This window comes from Colobus angolensis, unplaced genomic scaffold (genome assembly GCF_000951035.1).
Source record: "Colobus angolensis palliatus isolate OR3802 unplaced genomic scaffold, Cang.pa_1.0 Scaffold10, whole genome shotgun sequence".
NCBI lineage: Eukaryota > Metazoa > Chordata > Mammalia > Primates > Cercopithecidae > Colobus > Colobus angolensis.
Genome location: NW_012110919.1, coordinates 12,088,261 through 12,110,294, shown reverse-complemented (window position 1 = coordinate 12,110,294; position 22,034 = coordinate 12,088,261). Strand labels below are relative to the sequence as shown.

The 22,034-nt window shown below is 39.5% G+C and overlaps 1 protein-coding gene across 3 annotated transcripts in view; it reads right to left on the bottom strand.

The window, feature by feature from the left end:
- ANO4 (anoctamin 4) overlaps positions 1-22,034 on the bottom strand; it is a 405,598-nt gene that overhangs the window by 309,365 nt on the left and 74,199 nt on the right. For 2 of the 3 annotated variants that reach the window (XM_011934750.1, XM_011934766.1), the window contains exon 1: positions 16,530-16,961. The exons of the other annotated variant lie outside the window; for it this stretch is intronic. The gene's annotated coding sequence lies outside the window, so the exon portion shown is untranslated. Of the gene's footprint in view, positions 1-16,529; positions 16,962-22,034 lie in introns of those variants that run through there. 3 annotated transcript variants of the gene reach the window in all.

The following is a 22,034-nucleotide window of genomic DNA, read 5'->3' as shown; positions in this document are numbered from 1 at the left end:
CCTTTGGTCAGATATGGCCAAGAGAACAGTGGCTACTCTCATTCAGTTCTGATTTCATCTTATACTGTGGAAATGTATCCAGTCCACAGTGACTGGTGCAGACTGTGGGTATGGTTTCCAACATCAATTTTGCAGGGGAACTCTGAATCCTTATAAGCAGCCTAAAATCCTTCAAAAGTCAGGGTCTGACAAAAGGGGCACCTGGCTGGGTTCCATAAAAAACTTTTACAAATGTCAGTTTCATTATATAACATCACCTGATTTACAAAAATATATTTATTTGAAACTAACAGCACTGCATCACTCAAGAATATCTTCCAAAGATAATGGAACTAGCCTGACTCAAGTCTCCAGAACATCTTATAACCCTTTGCTAATGGGAAAAAAGTATCTAGGCTTTAGAAAGCCCTTTCTCTTGATTTTAGCTAAAAGCAACTGGATATGTGAGGTAATTTATCATTTTCAGCCGTATTTAATTCATTGACCCCGTATTCCCAAGATCTATGATCCGTGAGTCCTTTTCTGTGCCCACCCGCAGATTACTCCTCTCCCATGTCAGTCCAACAAGGATGCCAATTTCTTGTATTTTCAGGGCTTTGTCTACTATTTCCTAAAAATTCTCAGGCTCTGAAATTGCTTAAAGCTAAATTTAGGTGTGGCTTCTATAGATTTTATTGCTCAAGAGTAGACACCATTTACATACTTCTGATTGACCCTATTTAACACATCCTCCCAGAGGCAATTTCAGGAATTCTCTATTTAGTCATGTCACACAATCCAGTGTGGCTCACAAGTATACAAATAATAAAAGTTTAGCCTGCAAGAGTTCATGATGGTGCACTCATCATATTGGCCATATGGACTGCTCTTGCTAAAGTGACCCTCCCTGGCTGTTCTTCCTTCATCTCCCTTTAAAATATTGTATGTCTACAGTTAGCAGTTATCTAATCTACACTTGCCCATTTTACTTCCTATACACACTTTGCTGTAACCTTCCAGTACCAGGTTCAAGATCGATCCATAGTTCTATCACCTCTCACCACCTCCAGAATCACTATCCTGGTCCATCATCACCTCCCTTTCTGGACTTCTGCACCAGCCTTGTAACTGACCTACTTACACCGTGACTCCCTCTATTCTCCACACAGCAGCAGAACAGATCCTTTTAAAGGCTGCCAGTCAAATCATGCTACTGCTGTATGCAAAATACTGCCCTGGCTCCCCATCTCATTCTGGATAAAATCTATATACTTAAGCCACCTCCTCCACCACTCTGCTCTAGCCCTTTTGGCCTCCTCTTTATTCCTTAACCATGCCAAGCACAGTCCCTTCTCAGGGCCTCTGCACTGGCTGTTCCCTCTGCTTGGACACCATTTCTCTTTTGGACACCATTTCCCTCTGCCATTTCCCTGACTCATATCCTCCCTCCCTCCCCAACTCAGGTCCTGATCAAACATCACCTTGCCCAGAGGATTATCCTGATCAGCATACTCCTAACCACCTTCCCTTTCCCTTTCATCCTGCTGCTTTCTGCTTCGTCATATATCACTGCTTAACATATCAACTTACATATCACCTTATCAGGCTCTTCTCATTTGAATGGGATGTCTTTGGGAGCAGGGAGCATATCTGTCTTGCACACTGCTGCATGTCTAGCATCCAGCAGAGAGCCTAGCATACAGGTAATTCTAATAAATAATTGTTGAATGAATAAATCTTACATAGGGGCTCTCTGTCATTCCTAATGTCACTATCCTAGTTTAAGAGAAACCAGTCTCTAACTGGGCCCACTGTTATAATCTCCATACTAGTATTCCTGATTTTATACCCATACCCTTCTAATTTGTTCTCCATATGGCTACCAGAATTATGTACTCTACAATCTGACCTTTTCTTACTCACAATTTTCTCCAGTGCCTACAGAATATAGTACAACCTCTTGTGCATGTCATATAAAGCCTTTTGAGATCTGGCAGCTGCCTACTGGCTAAACCTAATCTCCTAAGCCCCACAGACTGAATAACTTGTAGCTGATTCATGCCCCAGTGCCTTTGGTCTTGATAGCTTCTCTGTCTGGAAAAACCTCCCCTGCTCTGCCCACCTGGCAGCAACTCATGTAAATGTTCTCAGTTCAGATGCTGCTTGCTCAGTAAAGCCTTCTTTGATTGCCCCAGGACAGTTTGAGGCTCTCCCACTCCATGTGCCAACTCTGCCTTGCACATATTTTCATGAAAGCACATTGCCTTGTTTTTGAGACAGAATCTTGCTCTGTCGCCCAGGCTGGAGTGCAGTGGGGCGATCTCTGCTGACTGCAATCTCAGCCTCCTGGGTTCAAGCAATTCTCCTGCCTCAGCCTCCAGAGTAGCTGGGATTACAGGTGCATACCACCAAACCTAGCTAACTTTTGTATTTTTAGTAGAGATGGGATGTGCCATATTGGCCAGGTGGGTCTGAAACTCCTGGCCTCAAGTAATCCAAATCCACCCGCCTTGGCCTCCCAGAGTGTAAAGCACATTACCTTATATTATTATAATTCTCTGTTTTCATGTCGATCTCTGAGTAAACAGCAAACCTCTCAATGAAAGGGATCATGTCTTATTAGTCTTCATATTTCTAACATTTGGTCTATAGTGTTCATTAAGTGCTTACTGAGCTAATTAATTAATAGTCAAATGAATTAATGTAAGACAATGATATGGAACACTTTGCAAAAGGATCTCAGCAATTGGTGTTTTGAATTTGTGGGTGTGAAAAACATTTATTAAGTTCAATTGCAAATTTAAAACAAATACGTTTTTATAGTTAGATCAACAATTCAAAATATAGGGTCACAAAAGATAAAAGAAAAAATGAATCAATCACATTTACTTATGCAAAGTTTCAATATTTTTCCCCAGGTAATCTACTTCACGGTGTCAAAGAAACACTTCCATTCCTTTTTCACCCCTCAATACTTCTGGAAATATGTGAAGACTAAACAAGTACTTATCACAAACCATGTCAAATACTGTTTTAAAAAATACTGTGCCAAGATCTATAGGAAGAATACCTTAAAACATTAACTACGAAGATTCATAAAAGAAGACCTGAATAAATGGGAACATATACCCTGTGTGGGGATAGGTTGGGTCAGTATCATAAAAAATTCTCCCAAATTTTTGCAACTATACCTTTGGCAAAGGTCTAATATCTAGCTTTTATAAGAAACTTAAACAAATTTACAAGTAAAACACCCCCATTAAAAAGGGGGCAAAGGACATGAGCAGACACTTTTCAAAAGACATACATGTAGCAACAATGATATGAAAAAAGCTCAACATCACTGATCATTAGATAAATGCAAATCAAATGAGACACCATCTCACACCAGTCAGAATGGCTATTATTAAGAAGTCAAAAAATAAAGGATGCTGTTGAGGTTGTGGAGAAAAAGGAATGCTGATACACTGTTGACGGGAGTGTAAATTAGTTCAGACATTATGAAAGACAGTGTGGTGATTCCTCAAATACCTAAAGACAGAAATACCATTCAACCCAGCAATCCCATTACTGGGTATATACCCAGAGGAATATAAATCATTCTGCCATAAAGACACAAGCATGTGAATGTTCATTGCAGCACTATTCACAATAGTAAAGATATGAAATCAACCTAAATGCTTATCAATGACAGACTGGCTAAAGAAAATGTGGTACATATACACCATAGAATATTATGCAGCCATAAAAAGGAACAAGATTATGTCCTTTGCAGGGACATGGATGGACATGGATGGAGCTGGAAGCCATTATCCTCAGCAAACTAACGCAGGAACAGAAAACCAAACATCACATGTTCTCACTTATAAGTGGGAGCTGAATGATGAGAACTCATGGACACACTATGAGGAACAACACACACCGGGGTCTGTCAGGGAAGGGGCGGAGGGAAAGCATCAGGAAGAATAGCTAGTGGATGCTGGGCTTAATACCCAGGTGATGGGTTGATCTGTGTCACAAACCACTCTGGCACATGTTTACCTGTGTAACAAACCCACACTTGTACCCCTGAACTTAAAAGTTAAAAAAAAAAAACTTCCTAGATTAAGCTATAAATTTAATTTAACCCTTTCTCCAAAACATGATTGTTTTTTAGAATGAGACAATTTCTAAAGTTTATTCAGAAAAATAAACATGTAAGAAGATAAAAAAAAAAAAAAAAACCTGGAACAAACAGTAATAAGGGTGAAGCTAGCCATATCATATATTAAAATTCATAAAACTAGAGTGATTAACACAGTGTGGGACTGCAACAAACTGGAAGTCAAGAAAACGGAGCAGATTCTCCAAAAATAGTTCTAACTATATAAGGGGATTTCATAGATGATGATACCCTTCCATGTCACTCCCGCCTTGGCCCAAGTAAAAATCATCTTTCTCAAGAGTCACCACCTAGCCAGCAAGGAAAAGACGCATTGTGCATGAAATGTTTGGAGAGAACTAGGGAGTTGCTGGGGGAAAATAAAATGGAATTTCTATTCCATTACTAATCTAAAATAATTATGAATCAAATAAGTATGATTTTATTTACATAAAAATACAAAAGGAAATTGTGGAAGCATGAGTTTTCAGAGTGGGTTGGGCTTTTCTGATCATTACACAAAACCCAGAAAGTACAAAAGAAACATGTGACAACTTTATATAAAAATGTATTATGTCTCAAATACTATAAACAATATCAAAGACAAATGACAAAATAAGGGGAAATATTTGATTAAAAAAATCATAAGGAAATGTGAATTTTTCTAGTATATAAAGAGCTTCTGGCCGGGCGCGGTGGCTTACACCTGTAATCCCAGCACTTTGGGAGGCCGAGGTGGGCAGATCACAAGGTCAGCAGTTCAAGACCAGCCTGACCAACATGGTGAAACCCTGTCTCTACTAAAAATATAAAAATTAGCTGGGCATGGTGGTGGGCGCCTGTAATCCCAGCTACTCAGGAGGCTGAGGCAGGAGAATTGCTTGAACCCGGGAGGCAGAGGTTGCAGTGAGCTGAGATCATGTCATTGCACTCCAGCCTGGGCAACAGAGCGAGACCGTCAAAAAAAAAAAAAAAAAGCCTCTAAAAATAAAAATCAAAACTCAATATTTGAAAGTGGGCCTGCAAAGGGCATGAGCAAAGAGTTAGCTCATAGAAGAAGAAAATACAAAGTAAACACATGAAAAGATGCTCAAATTAAACTATAAGATGCTATTTTTCACCCAGCAGATTAGCAAAGATCAAAATGTTTGCTAGTGGGCACAGGTGTGAGGAAACAGGCATTCTCATTCATTACTGATAGGAGTGTAAACTGGCACACTTCTGTTAATGGTGATTCAGTAAGAGCCATCAGAATTTTTAAACCCACATACCCTGTGACCCAAGCATTCCACTTTTAGAATACTTTCCTACAAACTTACTGGCACCTAACTACTCTTCCTTAGCCTCCTGTCCCTGTTTACACAAATCACACTCTCCTCCAGGAAATTGCAAGCTGTAGCCTGTCTACACTACACGCTACCTAAGGAGCCTTCATCCCTAAACCCTCCTGAATGTCAACAGAGAAGAAGAACATTGATCATATTTGCTGTTAGCTTGTTCCTTTTCTCCTCCACTTTATATTTCTCTTTTCCTGCCACAACATCACTTACTGTGACTAGTGGGTCCTCCTCCCAGGGACCTTGTGGCCACATGGTCCTCCAATTCCACTGTTTAGGTTCTGTGATACAGACTTACAATTTAAGTAAATTCCAAATTATAATAACTATCTAAGAGACTGAATTAAAAATAAAGTGAGATCCCTCCAAAAAGATTTATCCTAAAATCATTAATCACAAACAGGAAGAAGAGATTGCTACAAAGAGAATAAAATACCTAGGAATAGAGCTAGCAAGGGAAGTGAAAGACCTCTTCAGGGAGAACTACAAGCCACTGCTCAAGGAAATACGAGAGGAAACAAACAAACGGTTAGGAAAAATCAATGCTCGTGCTCATGGATAGGAAGAACCAATATCACGAAAATGGCAATACTGCCCAAAGTAATTTATGGATTCAGTACTATTCCCATTAAACTACCACTGACGTGCTTCACAAAATTCGAAAAAACTTTTTAAATTCATATGGAACCAAACAAAACCCCAAATAGCCAAGCCAATCCTAAGCAAAAAGAATAAAGCTGGAGGCATCATGCTACCTGACTTCAAACTATACTACAAGGCTACAGTAACCAAAACAGCATGGTACTGGTACAAAAACAGACACACAGACAAATGGAACAGAGTAGATAACTCAGAAATAAGACCACACCCCTACAACCATCCAATCTTTGAAAAAACCTGACAAACACAAGCAATGGGGAAAGAATACCCTATTTAATAAATGATGTTGGGAGAAGTGACTAGCCATATGCAGAAAATTGAAACTGGACTCCTTCCTTACATCTTATATGAAAATTAACTCAAGATAGATTAAAGACTTAAATGTAAAACCAGAAACTATAAAAACCCTAGAAGAAAACCTAGGCAATACTATTCAGGACACAGGCATGGACAAAGACTTCATATGAAAATGCCCAAAGTAATTGCAATGAAGGCAAAAACTGACAAATGGGATCTAATTAAACTAAATAACTTCTGAGGAGCAAAAGAAACTATCATCAGAGCAAACAGACAACCTACAGAATGGGAGAAAATTTTTGTAATCTATCCATCTGACAAAGGTCTGATCTCCAGAGTCTACAAGGAACTTAAACAAATTTACAAGAAAAAAAAAAACTCCATTAAAAAATGGGCAAAGGACATGAACAGACACTTCTCAAAAGAAGACATACATGCAGCCAACAAACAAATGAAGAAAGCCCAGCATCACTGATCATTAGATAAATGCAAATCAAAACTACAATGAAATACCATCTCACGCCAGTCAGAAGGGTGATTACTAAAAAGTCAAGAAACAATAGGTGCTGGCAAAGTTGTGGAGAAAATGGACTGCTTTTACATTGTTGATGGGAGTGTAAATTACTTCAGCCATTGCAGAAGACAGTGTAGCAATTCCTCAAAGACCTAGAACCAGAAATACCATTTGACCCACCAATCCCATTACCAGGTACATACCCAAACAAATATAAATCACTTTATTTTAAAGATACATGCATGCATTTGTTCATTGCAGCACTGTTCACAATAGCAAAGACATGGAACCAACCTAAATGCCCATCAAAGATAGACTGGCTAAAGGAAATGTGGTGTGTATATATACCATGGAATGCTATGTAGCCATGAAAAGGAACAAGATCATGTTCCTCTCAAGGACATGAATGGAGCTGGAAGCCATTATCCTCAGCAAACTAACACAGGAACAGAAAACCAAACACCACGTGTTCTCACTTATAAGTGCGAGCTGAATGATGAGAACACATGGACACACTGTGGGGAACAACACACACTGGGGCCTGTCAGTGGGGGCAGGGAAAGTAACAGGGAGAATAGCTAATGGATGTTGGGCTTAATACCCAGGTGGTGGGTTGATCTGTGCAGCAAACCACCCTGGCACATGTTTACCTACGTAACAAATCTGCACATCCTGCACATTACCACAGAACTTAAAAGTTGAAGAAAAAAAAAAAAAAAAGCTCTGCTAAGGGGGAAAATACATATATACATATGAGAACTTCTCTAAACCACTAACACCAGAGAGACAAATAATGATAATAACAGGTTAACAATTGTGAGATAATGCAATCATCTTGCAGGCACTGTGCTAAGGGCTCTCCATGGACTATTTCACTTATCACTCATAACAACTCTGAGGTAGGAGTTATTAGTTAATCTCATTTTTATAATCGAGGGCAATGATGCACAAGGAGACCAGCTAACTTGCCCAAGGTCCAAAGGTGAGTAAGTGGCATAGTAAGGATGGGTACAATGTCTGCCCCAGAGCCCAGGCACTCCACCGCTAGGAGACATTTTCCTTTAAATCCTAATTATTTTAGAAGCAAGGTAGAAAGTATTGACTAAAGGCTTGCTTGCAGTAAAATGGAACACTAATGCTGAATTAAAGATCCCACAAAATATAGGATGGGAATGTTGGGAAATCCCTAAATATTGATTTTTATCTCAAGGCACCATTTCCACTAACCAGCTCATACAGATGTCCTACATTGGGCAGAACTTGCTTCTGTAAATGTTGTTTATTCACCGACATTTATCTCACTGGTTTTATCCTCCCTACCTCCCTTCCTCCCAAAGGGAAATTCCTTGTTCAATTTTTACATGTTCACTTTCTAATCCACTCCCATCACTTCTCTGAATGAGCTATGCTCGTGGGTGATCCCACCATTTCTCTGTTCCTGGGGTTGGAGTTCCCTATACTCCAAGCTCCCATCCTCTCAGAACACCCCAAACCGCTCCTGTCAGAGTCAAGTGAGGTACAGATCCATTTCCATCCCATGTTCCTCTAAATTCTGACAACTTTTCTCATGAGAAAAATACTAATGGGCTTTGATGTCCACAGTACTTTTCTTTAAATCAATTCAAAAACTAAATGCTTCATTATAACTTTTGTTTACAGTACTCCAATTATTTCAAAAGCTGCTTTTATCTAGGAGGAAAAAAAAAACCCTCAAGATGGTGGTTTATCATAGAATTGTCAGAAAGTAAATATAAAAATAGGCAGCTAAAAACAATGAGTGGAGAGAAGAAAATAACCTAAACATAATGCATAAGTTAAATAACTTTAAAGAGAGCCAAAAGTGAAGATAATAGCAGCCAAAGCATTCTTCATTTTTTTCCCCTCCATAGCACTTATCACCATCTGACATGCTTCATATTTGCTAACATGTTTGTCTGTCTCCTCCTCCCACTCTGACCAGAATGTCAGCTCCGTGAAGGCAGGAAGTTGACTGTTTTGTCCACTATTGTTTCTTGCCCCTGAAACATAGTAAGTGCTCAATAAATATTTGTGGAGTGAGCAAGTGAATGAATAAATGAATGAATGAAAGCAGCTTCTTTTCTACCACATCATCTCTCACTCCACAAGCAAAATTTATTTGCTTTCATGCTGTGGTCAATATATCTAGAGATTTTCCTCTAAATTCTTCAATCTTTGTAGATCAATTTCAAGGTGGAGAGTCATCTGGCCAGATCTAATTCTGAGTTGCAGAAAACCTACCAACTTACCATTCCCTGAGAATATGTTCACTCATTGTTTTAGGAAAAAGGAGGGACAAGGTAAGCAGAAATCAAATATTTTGAGGATGAACTGAATCTATTACAGACAGAATTTTCCAAGCATTTTTTCACCTACATGAAACAAACTTACACACACATATCTCACTGGTTCATAAAACAACTGTATTCCCTGTAAATAGCACAAAGTTATTTGTCAAAGGGAAAAAAACCTAAATTTTTACTGTAGAAATACAGCACCAAAGACCCGTCGGGTTTCCCACACACTGGACAGTTTGTTAACAGGCACCTCACTGATCTCAATGCTAAACTCCCTTCAGGTCTAAACTGACTGATTTAAGTTAGACTTCCTGGCTTCATTTCCTTGTGATGACATTGAATGTCAAAGCGTACCCTCAAGGGTAAAAGGGATAGGTGAGAAAAAAACATGTTATGCAGTTATGTACTGCGCAACTGCTCTCCTTCCCTGCGGAATACAGACTTTTGATTTAATTAAACCTGAGGAGTGATTCCAAACAAATTTCCATTTGGCATTTTCCAGACCCTATTAACTATTCTCCAACTTTCAAAAATAATAAACAGCATTTAGAGCTTCTGATACCATTCCCGTCTCCCCACATAAGGTTCCTCATCTTTCCTTGCATTTTCCACCTTCCCCCCACCCCGTCCCCCAGCTCCTGTTCCATCAAAGCCACCTGATTGCTGACACAACCACCATAACTTTAAGTTCCTTCTCAAGCCAGCGCCTCTCTCTAGAATGCCCTTTCTACCCCCTGCCTTATCTGCAAGTATGCAGTCTCTGTTTATAGCAGTCAGCCTCATTACCAGTCATTTACACATGGGACAAACCCTCACTAGTTTGTGGCTTTCTGGAGGACAGATATTGTGCTTTTTTTAAAAAAAATCTTTCATTCCTTGGTACCCAATGCAATGCTCTGCTTATAGAAGGCACTTAATAAGTTTTCATTGTTTACTTTACTGAAACTCATTTGAAAGCAGAAACATTTCCTGGGGTTTTGAATAGAATTTCTGATGGACTACCATCAGGATGTCTGCCAATCTCTTTATCCTTCTCAGTATATAATTCATAGTCACATTGGTTTGAAAAATTAAACTCTCCACATACAACAGTAGCTGCCAACGATAGCACCATAGGTTTTAGATGGTGATTCCCATCTGTTTGTTCAAGGATTATTGGTTCTCTGCTCTACAGTAGTCACCAAACCAAGACTTGAGGTACAGAACATATAGTCCCTGCCATTAAGAAACAAAAAGTGTTTGAGAGAGAGAGAGAGAGGCAGGTAGACAAACAGTCTATAAGATCCTGAGGGATACAGAACAATAGAGATGGTACACCTAGCTCAGCTCTGGGCAAAAGAAGTCAATAAGGATGGCAAGTGTCGAAACACTTTCAAGGGAGATGACATCGAATTTGCTTTGAAAGTTTAGCCTGAAGAGAGGAGAGGAAATAGTATGTGCAAAGGCACTGAGGCAAGTGAGAGCACTGTAAATTTCTGAGTATTGCAAATGGTTTTGGTACTCCTAGAGCATTCCATGGAACTTCAGAACCAGACATAGAACAAGGAAGCAAGGGCTGTACAATGTTATGGGCCTGATACGCAAGGTCAAGGAGTGTGGTATTTAATCTGTGATTTGTTCCATGGACACTGTGCTATCCAGGCTGTCAGTTCAAGATTCCAGGAAACAGGTAAGTTTTATCAAAGACATGAATTGTCATTTCATGAATCACAACAATAGTATAAACAAGTTTAGCTAATTTGTCTCTTCTGTTGAGTCAGGTCACAAAATCAGAAGCTAAAAATAATGTCTTGGAAAATTGGAAGATATATGTCACAATGACAGCAAAGGTGCCCTTCTATGAAAAGAATTTCTCAATGGAATAACCACAGGGAAAAAACCTGCCCAAGCAAACTAGTTTTCAACCAGATTCTTTGAGAAACTGTGAATCACTAAATAGAACACTGACTGACAATGAAAAGACAACCAACTCCATGAAGTATAAGTAGACTCTGAACTCCTCAAGAGGAGTGGCCATGTCTGGCTGTCTCACCACTAGATCTCTACTGCTTGGCATTAGGGTGGACACAATAGGTGCTCAGTAAGTTAACAGGTAAATGAGTGAATGGATGAAGGAATTAATTCCCTAACATCACCCCCTCTATATAGAAATCAATGATCATTTAAATAGTTTAAGCAAAGGGGAAAAACTATGCATAGTTTTTGTAAAATTCTTTAAATGTTTATAGGAAAAGCAGAATTTCAACATAAAAAAATGCATTTCCACACAAGCATAAACAAATTACCATAAACATTTGCTTGATATGACTCACTCTGACGGGTACAGCCACGTAATCTGCATGAAATGAACCCAGAAATAATGGACACCAGTAAGACAGATGCCACAAAGCAGATTTGTGAACAATGAATGACACAGTGTCAGCTGTGTATCCTGGAAGGGGCCCCACACTGGGAATGGAGCAGGGTTCTGAGTAAATGAATGCACCTTGCACTAAAGTCATCCTGCCCAGGTGCTATGTGAGTCTCCAGCCCTGGGGAAGTCACATCACTTCCTTAACTTCTATGGAATGAGAAAACAGGTAAGTTGCTCCTTAAGGTCCCTTTTTTTTTTTTTTGTCTGAGACGGAGTCTTGCTCTGTCACCAGGCTGGAGTGCAGTGGCACAATCTCAGCTCACTGCAACCTCCACCTCTCGGATTCAAGTGATTCTTTTACCTCAGCCTCCCGAGTAGCTGGGATTACAGGTGCACGCCACCATGCCCAGCTAATTTTTGTATTTTTAGTAAGATGGGGTTTCACCATGTTGGCCAGGATGGTCTCCATGTTTTGACCTCGTTATCCGCCCACCTCAGCCTCCCAAAGTTCTGGGATTACAGGCATGAACCACTGCGCCTGGCCAACGTCCCTTTTGATAACCACAAGAGACTTCCCAAAATGTGCCAGGATAAGCAGATAGTCATCACATACATATTTGCCCTGTTCAGGAAGGGTACCATGATCATACTTTTCTGAGTAACTCTGATGTTCATGTCACTGTCACAGTTCTAGGGGCTTTGCAGGGTCAAAGGAAGGTACAGCCTACTCCCTTGAGGAATGTCTAATATGGATTAATTGTCTTAGAAACAATCATTCATCTAGTAGCAAACAGAAGTGAATTAATACTTCAAAATTTTTAATGGCTGGGTTACAGTCCTCTGAGATTATCTGGTCCAAGCTTCATGTAGCAGATATAGAATTTGAGTCACACAGCCAGTTAGTGGTGGGGGTTGAACTGGAATCCAAGGAGCTTGAAGATATCTCTCTGTGACTGGCTGTGGTCTCTGATGGTCTCCAGACACTCATTCCCTCTCTGACACTCACAGGAGGTCCCCCGTGGGGGACCAACAGGAAAGATGTAAGTAACTGAATTCCTATTGTATTACATTATGTCTGCTTTCTATAAGAATGGCTGCTGGCTCACATACACCAAAAGGTCAGTCAGCAGATGCCTAATTAAGGGTTAAAGATTTCTATTAGAGAAAAAGCCCACAAAACCTGTCATTGTGTGTTTTTACATTTCTTTGCTCTTCAGACTTAAGAGCAAACAGCCTGACTGGAGAATTAAATGCTAAACATAGGAAGAACGTTCCCCTTTCGTCTTGCATTATTTTGGGGCTGTGATTTGGTTCTCCTCCAAAATTCTGCCATCTCCCTCTACCTCCTAAGAAGTATAACTTGCAACATAAACATTTATGACAGTCTGCATAGATTATCATGCTACTGAGGACATGTTTTTTTCCCTGCAAAACTGATCTCGTAACGACAGTCCTAAATGAATTTAGTAGGAAGGCACAGATCAAAAATACAGTATTCAACACAGTTCATGAAGCATTTCTCCTATTTTTTACAATCTTCCTGAGTTGCCAATTGAATTGCAAGTTCCTTTAAAGTAGATCACCAGAGCTGGTGCTAGAAGTAGTTCTGAATCTCTGCTGAAGAACAGTCTTCCCTCTAAGAAGCCTCATGTGGGAGTCACACATAACTCTTTGTGCTCTGTAAAAGGGGCTCAAAGAGATGGTAAGAAGGATTATATTGGCTTAATAATATTGGGAAAAGCAACATAAAAATTCAGCCAACATCCTAATGATATGATTCATTCAGTTACCAAAGAAAGGCTGTATCACATAATCAAATGATTTTACTTTATAATACCCATAAACTCCCCCTCTTAACACAAAGACCTTTTAGACAGTAAACATATCAAGGTTTGAGGGCAGTCCAACGTAGACAGATCCAGAATGTCATTAACTAAAATGCAAAATAGATTCTATTTCTGGTCCTGGTAATCAACTATGGAAAACAGTTTCGATGACAAGAATGCCTGCAGAAGTATGAGGTTATATTTATATTAACAGAAACAATTTCCTCCCTCAGTTACATGATTATATTTTGAATATTTGGAGTTGGGTTACTAAAAGAAAAGCTGTAATCAACTCTTCATTAATTGTCATACACTTTTCACTGTCTGAGTTTGTCTGTGTACATGTAGGCATGTTCACATACACAAAATGGCAAAAGCGAAGAAGAGAGAAAGCAGAAGGCAAGAGGATTTTAAAATGGAGACTTGGTTCATAATTTAAGCTGCAAGTTTCAAATTAAACCATCACCAAAAGAAATAGTGAAAGCACAGTTTTGATGATAGCTGTAATTAAAGAGTGTCAAAAAAAAAAAAAGAGAGTAACTGAATCTACACCAATCTAGGTGTTTCCAGACCCATTTTAAATAACTTCAACTTGCTAAGTCTGCAAGCAAAATCAGTTGCAATGCATAGCAGCAAAATAAATACATAGAAAATGTTGCAGTGACTTCATCACACCAAGAGGCTACAGGCTCCACTCAGTACAGCTTTTATCAATTTTTCCTGCAGTAGTTTTCTACGCTGCTTTCAGAGACCCTGCAAAGGAATTAACATTACACCATGCTGTGAGACAAGGAAATGCTGAAGAATGCAGTCTCGCAATTCAAAGAAATTCTTAAAGGCATTTTCTGGAAATGGGGTCTAGGAAGTGGGGAAATCCTTACCAAAAAAAAAAAAAAAAGCCAGTTAAAGTAATATCTGAGGAATTTTCCTTCTGTTCTCTAAATGGGCATGCTACAACTATTTTTTTTAAGTATATACAATTGACACAGGACAAACAACAGTACATTAGTGTACATGCTTGTATATGTGCATATATATATGCACATACACAAATAATTGCACATATATATACAATTCTGATTGCATAGGTAAACAATCTGCTTAGCAAAATAAAGTAAACCTAAATAATGTTTTTTCTCAAGGCTAAAGTTGCTACTAATTAAAATGAAATATGTTCTAAATGATTCTGAAATTGCCTGCAATGAGAAATACTGAGTCTATTTCCATGACACCCAAGCTAATTCTAACTCTTTCCATCTTAATGAGTATCTTCAGTTGAGTTGCCAGGCACTATATAAAATCCTTTCAATTAGAAAAAGAGAAAAAAAGATTAAGCAAAGTAAGAACACACCATTATGGATGAAAGTAAACAGCTAAACATTAAAGAATGAAAGAGGAAGCAGAGAAGTCTGACAGTCAAATTACAATACAGTATTGCCACGAACCACAGTCGAGTGTAGGGAAGAGTGGGTATTAGAACAGCTAAGCCAAGCTGATAATATTTTAAAAATTGTTTTGAACTTTTGTTGTTGTTGTTGTTGTTGTTAACCTCTATGCTGGTTTTACTCTTGAACAGTGCTAACATGTAAACATCTACAGATTCTTGCTTTTTATTTAAATGGATGCTTTTACACATGCAAGGAACCCTTCACTGAAATAGAAAACAAACAAAAACAGAACAACAAACGCATCTACTTTGGACCCACAGAAGAGGGTAAAGGCATATGTCTGATGCCATCACCACTATTTTAAGAAAAATCCACATGAACAGTGAATATAAAAGTAGTGAAAATGAGCAAGACAGTTAGGGAACTTTACATTCCAAACTCCCAATCAGCAGGAGGAAAGACTGGAAATTTCACCCCAGGTTTTACCCCCTCACTCATCAAAAAAATCACATTGTATTAGTTCAGTATCTTATGAATCAGAGATTGAATTACATTTAGCAAGAACCCTCTCTAGAGTGAAATGGACCAGAATTGGAAAACCTACACAAATAAGATAACCCACCTCCAGTCCAAGACTTGAAAATAACAATATAATTACAACTGTGAAGCTATTCTTTGGAATGATGCTTTGACCAAAATAGTTCGACACACCTGCTACAAAAAAAAATCCCTGTTAAGAGAGGAGTGAAACTCCTAAAATGTTCTTGGTTTCCTTTGGGCGTCAAGAAGCTGCCAGTAATAGACTTGAAGTTGTGGTGCTCTTTGCAGCAAACCTCAGGAGACCAGGTGAAAAATTAGAGCACTATTGTAAGAGTAATGCCCTGGAATAAACAATCTGCCACATCCATAGTCTTCGTCAGAAACTGCTTATGTTCTCCTAGAAAAGTCTAACCATTCTAATAACCTCAAAGTATTTTATCTCCTAGCAGGAGGACAAAACTATGTTGCCAACTCAAAAATGTTCCTGTCATCACTGCCCTACCACTCTCTGAAGAGCCTGCAAAATATGGTTTGCAGAACTGGGTATCCTGAGACTCGGAAGGAAAAGAAGCAATGAGGTCATGCAGTCTACTCCGTCTGCCAGCACAGGATTCCTCCTGCTGAGAATGTTTCTGCCCAAGTTGTAAACCCCACAAGATATAGGGTCATCCTGGACCCACTCAGGCAGGTGCAGAAAGCACAGCTGCCCACAGCAGACTCAACATAACTCACACGTGTGTGCTCATCCTCACCCAGAAAGATGGAAGAGTTTGCTATGTGGTCAGGTCACCCCCGGCCCTTCTGATTTTGAGTGAGTTTGCCCCCAGCACACTGAGGATTCATCCTGCCCAAATTTGTCAGTCATCCTCCACAGATTCCCTGCACACTGCTGCAGTTTACCATCGTGAACACATTTCCCCGGCTGCTGCTTCAAGGACAAAGACAGAGCACTTATATTCGTATCACAGCAGAAGAGCTCGCATTTATGGAAAAAAGATAAAAAGACAAACACTCCAGGCAAATGATCCCTGGCATTTTTGAAGCTGGATCATCCCAGACAAGATCCATGAAAACAGAAGAAATGCAGAAGGAAGGTCACTAAGCTTAGCTGGGTAGAGGGGGAACAAACGGTTCAGTTCACTGCAGCAGCAGAGCAGCTCATTCAATGTAAGCACTTACCATAAAAATAGAAAGAGTCAACAGAAGGAGAAGGGATCCTTCCTCAGCGCCTTGGTGTCTCCAGCAGAAAGAAATCCACTGTGAACCTCCAGGCACCAGTCGGGAGGAGGCCAGCAAAGTGATGACAGGCAATAAAACCACCACACACAAGTCCTTTTCAGCCTCCCCTCGGGCCGTATGCAGTTGTTTGTGCTGTAAAAACCCTGAGAAGTCTGGAACAGGACTCTCCCGAGAGCCAGCCGGAGTGAAAGCAGCCTGGTGGATTTCACCGCCGTCTCAGAGCATCACGCCCAGGACTGGTCCTCCCCCTCCCCAGGTGCAGGGGAGGCATGGTCGGGGGAGGGTGGACACTAGGCTGGGCTAGGCAAGGCAAGAAGAGGGATGGAAAGGAGTCTCTTTAGAGTGGAAGGAACTGCCGGAGAGAACATCAGTATTCCATATCAGTTATTGCCAGCGACCAATCAGCCCAGCCAGGGGGCCGTGTCAGTGTGACAAGAGAGCAGCAGATGACAGCCAGTTCTGAGAGTGGCAGGACAACCCCCTGCCTGGAAGAGAAATTTGGGAGGATTGGTAACTTACCCTCTCCACAGCTGCTGTTAATGTTTGCTTGTATTTAACAAAGATCTAAAGTCTCATAGTTACACTAGCCATGCAGGAAGTTTTTGAGGCATCCCACAGCATCTCTGCAAGAAGCCAGACTTGAAGTCCCCTAAATGATGTCTGATGGCATGTCACAGTCCAGACAGCCCTACTGATGTGCCTCCAAGAGGTCATCATGTGGAACAGTAATGGCGCTTTGGACCTAAGCTTCTTTATGTGCAAAGTGCAGGATAAGATGACCAGGGACCTGGCTTTCTATTTCAGAAGTGAAAAATTTAAGACAGAGAAGGGTCAAAGGTCTCTCTAGGAATTTGACTGTCAATCTTCATTAGTTTTCTTGTATAATATAGGTATAGAAATACTGTTAGAGGTGAGTTTCTGAAGATAGTTAACATGTCCCTTTCAGAGCTCTTAAATCGCCTATAAGACAAAATATGTGTTTGAGAAAAACAATAATAATAATTCACAAGCACACTGAAGATTGAGAAAATCTGACTTACACTAACAGAAGCAAAGGAGCAAATCTCTTGGTGATAAACGAAGGATGCGTAGAGGACTCTAAAATTTTCCTACTTCCCTTTTCCCCCATTCTATTTTAATATTGAACTTATAAACTTTGTCCATATCTATTAATTAATTTGTATTTGGTGGTGATGATTACATTATATAGGAATGTAGCTTCTGAAGTTAAATGCCAGTTTACTTGGACTCCACAGTAAACTTCAGAACTTTTCGTAAGTTGGGGAGATTGTCTTAGGTCACCTTTTTTACTTTTTAATCACCGCAGAAAAGATAACTCCCTTTAGCCAGTCAAGAGTTAACAGGAATATACAAACGCCCTTGGGTTTTGTTTTCTGTTTTTTTGTGGGTTTTTTCTTCAGGTGACTTACATGATATAGAGTTTTTAATTTTAGTTGTCTGTTTTTACCTAGAAGTTGGAATATCATTTGCACATTTTGCTATGATCTCTACCCGCAGGCAAGCTGACTTTGGGGAGCCTGAATACCACAGTTTAAAAGGAAGGGCTGGGCTCCAAGGAAGCAGATAACTCAGCACCAAAATGAGTCACAGCAGAAGGCCATAAAAAATGTTCTACATCAAAGATGAACATAATAAAGTGAAATTTTTTAAACGAAGAAGAAAGGATAGTTTGCCAGGGAAGTCATTGTAAATTATATCAGGAAAACCTGGGAGACTTCGAGTCTCAAATGCTGTTTTGTTATTCTCCTCAGTTCAACTCAAATCAGCAAACATTTGAAGAACATCAATTATGCATCAGGGCTACAGAGATGAGTCCTTGCCTTCAAGAAGTTTACAGTCTCATGGACAAATTTAAATCTTCTTCTTGAAATTTCAACACTATGATTCTTGCCAAGATAGAAAATGTTCTACTATTTTAATGTTCTTTAGATTAAACCAATCCATGAGGCTGGACTTTAGCCTCAAAGCTCTGAATTAGCCTAGTTAGATGTTTGTCATAACCAAAGCCATTCAGGAAATATAAATGCACCAATAATTTGAAATCGAATTAATATATGAGAAGGTTCTTTAACTGAATGTTTGCTTTTATCTGCATTAACAGCTTCTGACACCACAAAAGCATGGGCAGCATATCAAAGAATATACTTATTAAGGGAATATTATTTAAAGCTCCTAAATGAATTGAGATTAATACTGTTGATGAAACGGGTTGATACCTTGAATACATAGGGTTATAATGATGCATGAAAAGGATAATACTGCAGAAATACAAATTATCTAGTGGATTAAGTAGCTGCACATCTATATGATAATTGATCAATAAAAATAGGTATTCCAGTTATTAACTCAAATGCCATTAATTCTTAGTTTGGTCTCTTTATTCCTCTCTACTCAAAAAAAAAATGACAGAAAATGCCTCCCATTTCAGATGGCAACAACATTAATTTTTGTAATGTACATACTGTTTATACAAATCAATTTAACTTGGGATGATATCAGCAATTGTGTCTTGCTCACTGGTGTAGAACTGGTGTAGTACTTAACATATAACAGGTTCTCAATCAGTATTTGTTGGATGGCCATTTGAATGGCCAAAAGAATCTGGCTAAAATTCTACAACAGCATGATTTAATGCCTTTTTCCTGACTACAAGATAAACTGAATTAGGTATCTATATCTGCCACTTATTTGAAAAGAAAAAAGATAGCTTTTTCAGGAACTTTGTTTCAAAGAAGCTTGTTGACAGGGCTTTGTAAAGGCTAAAAGACAAGGATTCTTCAAGCTCAGTCTTTCAACATCAGGGTAGACACAGTTCATGGGAAGTGGATTCCACCTTCTGTAACTAGCCCAAGGCTAAAAAGTGAAAACATACCTATTTTCCAGACCACCAAGAGGGTAATTGGCCACATAATTCCATTTTTGACATCAGAATCTTTTAATGGAGGTATGAGAATTGGGACTTTTAAATAACTTTCTGCCAATTAATGGTTTCGAAAACTAAATTATAATCTGCATAAGGAAAAGTCTGTGTCTCTTCCATCTAACTTCTGAAAGCCAGTGTCTAAAATAACTAAACCCCACCGTGTACCAGAGTTGACTCCAATGGCTCCACCTATCTTTCCGGGCCTTTGCAGCACCCATAGTGTAAGTTTTATGTACATTGGGGCACTTGGAGCTTGGCAAGGCTAAAAGCGCTCACCCCAGTGGCAAAGACAGTGTAGGAACAACTGGAACAGCCTCAGAGCTTCATTTTATATGGAGACATTGATTTGAACATAGGAGGGGGTCCCCCAAGAATGCTTTTAGATTAAATGTATAAGACTTAGGGGACCCTTCCCACCATGTTACATGAATTTGGATGAGGTGGGAATGACACAAGTCCAAGTGAAGCAGAAACTCTTTTACCTCAGAGATTAAATGTAAACCTTTTATGAATTTTTGAATTAGGAATTCAAAAAATGAATTCCTAATGCTTACAAATTAAGGAGAAAATAATTTGTATTTGTTGATTTATGTTTCTCAACTCTGACCCTACAATTACCTTTTTTTTTTTTTTTTTCTGAGACAGAGTCTCACTCTGTCATCCAGGTTGGAGTGCAATAGTGTGATCTCAGTTCACTGCAACCTCTGCCTCCCGGGTTTAAGCTATTCTCCTGCCTCAGCCTCCCAAGCAGCTGGGACCACAGGTGCACATCACCACACCCAGTGGGACCACAGCTGCATGCCACCACACCTGGCTAATTTTCTGTATTTTAGTAGAGACAGGGTTTCACCGTGCTGCCCAGGCTAGTCTTGAACTCCTGAGCTCAGGCAATCCGCCTGCCTCAGCCTCCCAAAGTGCTAGGATTACAGGCATGAACCACCGCACCCAGCCTCTAATTACATTTTAAGGCCAAGAGGAGTAGTCCTTAATTGCCAGAATAATACTATAGAGGGAAAGAATATTCTAGAAAAGTATAGGACTGACACACGCATTAAAGTACGGTCCCTTACTACATTCTAAAATCCTAATTATCCTTCAGCATTCAGCAGGAGACCTGAAATGGAGAGAGGATAGGTTGAACTGCTAATGTTTCCTTATCGGAGGTCACTGGCTGGGAATAATTTCCCCAAAGTGCTTAGTAGGTGGGCTTTCAAGTAGCAACAACCATTCCAAATAGTAGGTATCTGCAGCACATAAATATAATCAGAGTATCCAAGTCTTCAAAAATTTGTTTGCACAGTCAGCATTCCTTAGCCTGAAGAATCCTATGGGATCATCAAAATCAAATCATACAGAAAGAATCCATAAGATCACAGACCTATAATTTTTTCTTTTTTTTCTGAAGATAGAAAAATAAATCAGTGGCTGACTTAAATAGTCAGGGAGAATTAGGCTGAGTCTGGTGAAGCCAAAATAAGAAGTATGTGTGTGTGCACCAATGTTAGAAAATTAGCGTGTGCATTTAAAAACCAACTGGAGTGTCTCCACATCCAACCAGTCCTTAAAGCTCACCAATGTTACCTCTATACTTCTCCTCAACACAGAATTAGGGGCTGCAACCAATTCTTTCTCCTAAACTATTATAATGGCTTCCAAACTCTCCTTGGTTCCAATCCAACCTACCTTAGCCATTGGCATTTTCTTTCTAAAATACAACAAATATAATCATGCCATTCCCTTGCCAACAGGTCTGGGATGATCAGGCCAAATACAGTATTTGACATTCAAAGCCCTCTGCAACCTGACTTCAGTCTACATTTCCAGCATCATTTCCCACCATTACTTCCTATATGTCTCATGCCCTGGTTACACCTGTTGCTATTCCCCACAGACACTGTATTCTTTGATTGCCATAATCCCTTTTCCCTAGAATAACCTTACTGCTTCTCTCCCTGGAGAATCCCTCCCCACCACTACCATTCATCCTTCATGGCCCAGTTCAATGTCATCTTCATGGTGAGTCCATCCTCAAATTCCCCAGAGTGACTTAATCGCTTCTTCCTCTGTGTTTCCACAGTGTTTTTTCTAGTCTTTTTATCAAATACAAATAGCAGATAACACTGTGCTAAATCAGTACCTTTTAACCTATTTAAGTGGGATCCTTTGATATTTCCAGTGTCTGACACACAATAGGAGCTCAATAAGTACACGAAGAATGATCTGTCTTTCATGCTTACAAGCTTATGAACTATATACATCTCCTCCTTCAACCAGGAGTTTCTACGGTTTAAGGAAAGAGCGCTGGATTAGAATCACAACAGCCAAGTACCAGCTCTGTGGCCTGTGTCACCTCAAGCAATCTCTTAACCTAAATGAGAGGCATAAAACTTGTCCTGCTTATCTTTGATAACTTTTCTGAGCTAGAAATGAGGTGCTGTATGATGAAGAACTTTACAAACTATAAAAGCATATGTTAGTAGGCATAGTTATTGTCACTGTTG